Below are 6,099 nucleotides of genomic sequence, written 5' to 3' on the forward strand. Positions count from 1 at the left end.
TGAGTGATGGCAACTCCCATATTCCCTGACAATCAGCCATGTTGGCTGAGGCTGAAGGGAGCTCTGGTCCAAGAACAGCTGGCACCATGTTTGGTGCACGCCTCAACCGTGTTGGCGGCAGAGTTGAACGTCTGATATGTGCAGGTTCCATTGGCCTTGCGAGGGTGTATTTATGTGGCTTGAGGAGGAGGGAAGAGAATTCGGAGGAGGCGGAATAATTGCTGCAAAGATTTATGGGAAGATTCTTTGGGGAATTACATAAAACCAATGACAGTTTTAATTGGCAGCTACCTGTGAGCTCCTTGCAGTCATTAGATACTTAGTGCTAGATAAGTACTTAGATAACGCATTAGAACTGCACCTCAAATCCCAGCAAAGCCATTGACACTCTGGGTGGCTTTGAGAAAGTTAATATCATATGTTTTGAGTATCAGTTCTGTAACAGGGACCGCCTAAGAATGATTACATAATAGAACTGAATCACAGCCTTGGAAGGAACATATGAAGATGCCTTATACTGAATCAGGCCATTGGTCTAGATGCCTACTCAAACACTGGCTTTAGGCAGTCTGGGGCAGAGAGGTCTTTCTCTTTTTAAAATAAATTTATTTATTTGGGTTTTTTTCAGATTAAATTTTTGCAACATACAACATAGAAACAAGATTCCAAGGCATCTCCAGGACTTCCCCCCTCCCCTTTGTGGGTCCTATTGTTAATCATCTCCTCCTGCATCTTTTATAATAATCCAAATCTTTTACCTCTCCATTGTGTCCAAAATTCACCATTAAACTAAAAGTGTTATTCCAATCCTGCTAACAATTTTAACTGTTTACAATGGTTTTTAAGATAAATTATAAATTTTTCCCATTCCTTGTTGAAACTTTGGTCTTCTTGATTTCTGATTATTCCAGTCGTTTTAGCCATTTCGGCATAATCCGTCAACTTGATCTGCCGTTCTTCTCTGGTAGGGACTTTATCTTTTCCCCATCTCTGGGAGAGAGGTCTTTCTCAGCACCGTTCCTCAGCACCTTTTAACTGGAGATGGCAGGGATCAAACTTGAAACCATCTGCAATGCATGCGGAAGATGTGCTGTACCATTGAACTCTGACTTTTCAGCTCAGCTGCCTGTTTTGAGGCAAGACAGCCTGCATCCAATGGATTGCTATGAATACAGATGAGTCCTAAGGTGCGGAACTGAGAGTGTGTGGACCCATCTGTACTATATTGTACATCGTGCCAATTTAAACAGCCATGGCTTCCTCCAAAGAATCCTGGGAACTATAGATTATTTAGGGTGCAATTTGTTTTTTTAAAAAAATTATTATTATTATTAAAGACAGCATGCAGTGGCATAATACTGGTTTAAATGAAAAGTGTAGATGGGGCCTGAGAAAGAGTTTTTAGACACTATATTGAATGGTGGGTTTGACCAAAGCAGCCTGCTATTCATAGAACATGTTGAATCCCGGAAGTCTGATTCTGCTCTGGATCTGCATTTGAGACAGCTGTTGATTGCCTTTTTTTAGAGGCATCCTAGCTGTGGGAATGCTTTCCTTAAAAAAGAAACAAACACAACATCAACCAAGCTTCGCTGAATATCCCTCTTCTTGGAAAAGGAGGGAGGAAAGTGTTTTCGTTTCCCTATTTCTTGAAGCTGTTGGTTAAGAGGCTGAGAGTTTTAAAATCCATGATCTGACAGCTGGGCATTCTAAGAATGTGATGAGCTTTGTGTAGGCAAAACATCACATGTGAAAATTAATTATGGACACCTTTGATCTTCTTTCTCAATTGGCACAATGAAAGAGCTCTGGGTAGCCTGTGAAAGTTTGGCATCTGTCAGCGGAGCTTGCTTATGTGCAGAGAGAAGATTCTTTGACTTCATAAAAGAAAATCAAGTTCTCATTAAAACCTAATGGTAGAAAGTAGTCACCTTTATCACACCCCTTCAAAAAATTCAGACTTAAACAAACAAGACACTACCACCTGTTCTGTCAATTCGAGTTATCCTGCCTCTGAATATAGTCTGTTTCCTAGCTATCCACTCAGAACAATCCTCCCTATAATTTAAAAAGTCTTTCCCCCCCCCAAAGCCATCTTTGCCCCCAGTCATCTCAGCAGGCCCTGTGGGCATTGAATTCCATGGGTTTGTTCCTGTGCAGGATTTCTGTCTTCTCTTAACCCTGAACCTGTTGCCAACCCAGGACGATGCCAAGTCTGTAGCATGTTGAGAAATTGTTAATTTGAGCCTAGATACCCTCTCATAAATCTTTCTCACGCTTTCTTCCCAGGGCCAACCGAGAAGCGGTGTGAGAGCCCTTGTGGGGCCTGTTTGGCTGCCTAGGCAGAAGGAAAACCTGGTGGTTTCCTTTTCAACACAGATGGTTCTCCCAGGGAATGGAGCAAGCAACATCTTTTCTTGGTCCCCAAAGGTGGGACTCAGTAGCTCAGTGGGAGAGCATCTGCTTAGGATGCAGCTGGCGACCAGTTCACCTGGTTTGTCACACCTGGCTTAAGGCTTTCTTTGTACAGTAGGTCAGGCATGTGGAACCCGGTGCTCTTCAGAAGCTGTTGGATAGCCAGCATGGAGGATGATGGGAGCTGGAGTCCAACAACATCTGGAGGGCCACAGGCTCAACTTTGCTTGCTCTTTCTGGGCATCTTCTTTACTGCTCCTACATCTTTTGAGATGATTGAATAGAATGGTCCAAGTTTGTAAATAATGTTAGAGTATTAGACAGCCATGCCCATGTTCTAGCTGGTTGGGCTTACATTGGTTATAAAGCTGAAAGAATACGTCAGTTAGCCTAGAGTTGTCTACCTAGTATTACCCGTTCTACTCAGAAAGCATTAGGTAATCTACTCAAGGTCTTTTGGAATCTCTTGGGTTGTGGTCATGAACTGGTCTTGACTTGCCCAGAGAAAGATGTGGCTCATGGAAGTAGATTTTGTATACAGCCCTTTATGGGCAACCGAAACATAGGAATCCATTGAACGTTGGCACTCCCTCTCAAACTACCAGGGAGCATTTGCATGACTTCATGTCACAGAAGGAAGTAAAACGACATTTTCATGCAAGCCTGCCTAGTGAAACCGGGCTATCTTCCTGCTCATCTCCCCACAGATCATGCCCATCTTCCCGCAACTCCTGCCGCAGATAGGCTTAGGCCACACCCACGCCATGCATTTAAAGCACCCAACTTCCCTGGAAGAATCCTGCTGGGAATTGTAGCTCTGTGAGAGGCAAACTACAGTTTCCAGGATTCTTTGCTGGGAACCCATGTACTTTAAATATATGGTGGGCAGGGATAGAAGAGGAGAGATGGGTTCTGGGATCTGTGGATCTGTGGATGTGAACTGCTTTTCAAGGTGGGGTAGGTTTTGCTCAGCCAGGGAGGGTGGGTGCAGGAGGCAGTCTGGGTGATTTGTTCCCCAGCTATACTGTGATTTTATTTCTTAAGAGACTGATTGTTTCCTCTGTATGTTCTGTTGCTCATGTAACTAATATGGTGCTACCTTGAGCACAGGAGGGAGGTATTAGCAGGACAGGGCAAATGACAAGGTTTGCAGAAGTACCAACAGTCTTAAAGGTGGGGGGCTGCTAAAACGGCCCAACAAGGATTGAATCTGCCCAGCTGACTGATCATGGGAGGAATGGACTAAAAGCAAGGGGAGGAAGGAGAGGGAATGGAATGGAGTGTCCGGAATCCTGTGCAGCATCATTCCACGCCACAACTTTTTTGTTGCAGATCCCACAGGAGGCAACCTTATTCTGAGTCAGACTGTCGGCCCAAATAGCACAGTCCTATCTGTACTCATGGCTCTCCAGAGTTTTCGCAAGGGAGTCTTTCCCCAGCCCTGCCTGCAGATGCCGGGGGTTGAACCTGGGAACTTTCACATTCAAAGCGGACGCTCTACCACTGAGCCACGGTCCTTCCGCTGAGTTGTCTCATCTACAACTTAATGCAATCTTGTGCTATGTGTACGGTTTTGGCAGGTCCAGTATCCTCCCCAATGAGTCTCCCTGAGCATTCAGAACGTCAGGTGGAAGGAACCCTGGTCTGAAGTCAGATCAGCCTCTCTGCCAGGGGCAGGGCGCTTCGCCCGTGGAAAGCTCTCTCCCGTAAAACATGCTGGGCCAGGTGCTTCACCTGGAAGGATGCCAAAAAGCCTTTATTTATTAATATATATTTTTTTTTGATCGGCCTGGGCAGGGACGAGGTCAATTCTCATGTTTATCTTTGGTGTTCCCTGTGCTAGTTTAAACACAATTGGCTTTTCGTTGGCTTACATTTTCAACTTATTGTCGTTTTCCTTTGGGAACGTCCCACATTGTTATATTGCTGCAAGGCGAAAGACCATTGGCTTGGGAAGGCGGCGTGTATATTTATGCAGTGCGTGAACAAAGGACCCTTATGGTTAATTACTTCATCGCTTGCCTTTCGTTTCCTTCCAGGCCCGGAGCCCACTAATTAAGAGGCTGAGTGACATGTAATTAAGCAAGGACAAGCAAGGAAGGGTGATCTTTCTGAACTTTTTCAAAGGACGGAACCTTTTCAAAAGGTTGAAAGCACCATTTTCTGTTTTAATTTACCTGTCCTCACCCGCACTCAGGGCACGGGGGCTATAATTAAAGTCTTGCCCGGACTGGTTCTCAACTAATCCAGTCCATTGTAAGGCACTTGAATACATCCTTCCTTTGCGATGGGTAGCGTTTGGCTTTTGGCATGCCCCCGTAAATACTCAAAAGTGCTGGAAGCAACTTTAAAACCATGGTGTCGAGTCCCTTAAAAAAAAAAAAAAAAACCATTGTATGAGAAAAGCCATTTTTAATGGGTGTTTCAATAGTGCTGAGCGAGATTTTACAGGAGAAAGTTCTCTCTTGAATTCTCCAATCTGCTAATTTCAGCAGATTTCAAGTAGGGCTGAAAATTCTTTTCACTTGCATCAAAGGCAATTCTACACAACATGTTGCCTTCTATATGTTGCTGATCAACTCCAGATCCCATCATCCCTGAGTGCCATTGGCCATTCTGGCTGGAGCTGATGGGAGTTGGAGTCCTGCCAAAGGTTTCCCACACACCCAGTGGCGTACCGTGGGAGGGACCACAGGGGTGGTTGCCCCGGGTGCAAAATTGTTAGGTGGCGCAAACTATCAACATCCAGTGCTGCCTCAATACAGCTGCATGTTTCCATTGCTGGGCTGTGTTGCAAACGGCGTCTCCATGCGAACCAGGAAGTGACCTCTCCAGACAATGGAAGAACTCTTCTTTTCTTACCTCTGTGGCTGTGATCTCCTGGGTGACGCAGACACCGTTAGGCAGCTGAATGCGCATGTGTACTTCGTCCATTTGCCTCCCTCCCATCCATCGCCTCTGCGTGGCCATGGGTGCTGGCAACCCACGCTAAGCCACTGCACACACCTGATCTAGGACAATCTGCTAGTTTTCAGCAGCTACTTCATATACAGTCAGGGGGATGAATAAACTCTCCAGAGCTGCATTCACTCCCCCCCCCCCCGTTTATTGGCCATTGAGTTTGTTTGAAAACATTTCTTTTGACAAGGTACTTTCTAGACAATTCCTAACAGCTGCTGGATGGCATCTTTTGTGCATGGAAAAGCTGAGACACACTTTGCACTGGAATGTTCCATGAGTAAATTCAAAGATGTTCCTCTGCTTGCACTGATACTTCCATCTGCTATGGAATTTACACACCTGTAGAAGAGCACTGCAGGAATGGCACGCCTATGACCCTCGATATGTTTTTGGACTCCATCTCTCATCAGTTGAAGCATTGCCCAATGGTCAGGGATCATGGGAGTTGTAGTCCAACAACAGTTTGAAGGCCACAGGTTAACTAGCCCTGTGCTAGTGTTTGTGGGACAAAACTGTTAGCTATTTTCCTGCTCGTGGTTCTTTGGACCCACCCCCTCATGGTTTTTAATGCAAATCCTATACTTCTGAATAGCTTGCATTGTGGTATTTCTCAGCTTTCTTTAGACCAACCTGTTTTAAAAACAGAATTGTGCAACACTTAAGAGCCTTTGGGATTTGAAAGCCTGTTCTCCGATTGGTTAAACTGCTATGAACAAGAATAAC

The sequence above is a fragment of the Lacerta agilis genome, chromosome 14 (assembly GCF_009819535.1).
Source record: "Lacerta agilis isolate rLacAgi1 chromosome 14, rLacAgi1.pri, whole genome shotgun sequence".
Classification (NCBI taxonomy): Eukaryota; Metazoa; Chordata; class Lepidosauria; order Squamata; family Lacertidae; genus Lacerta; species Lacerta agilis.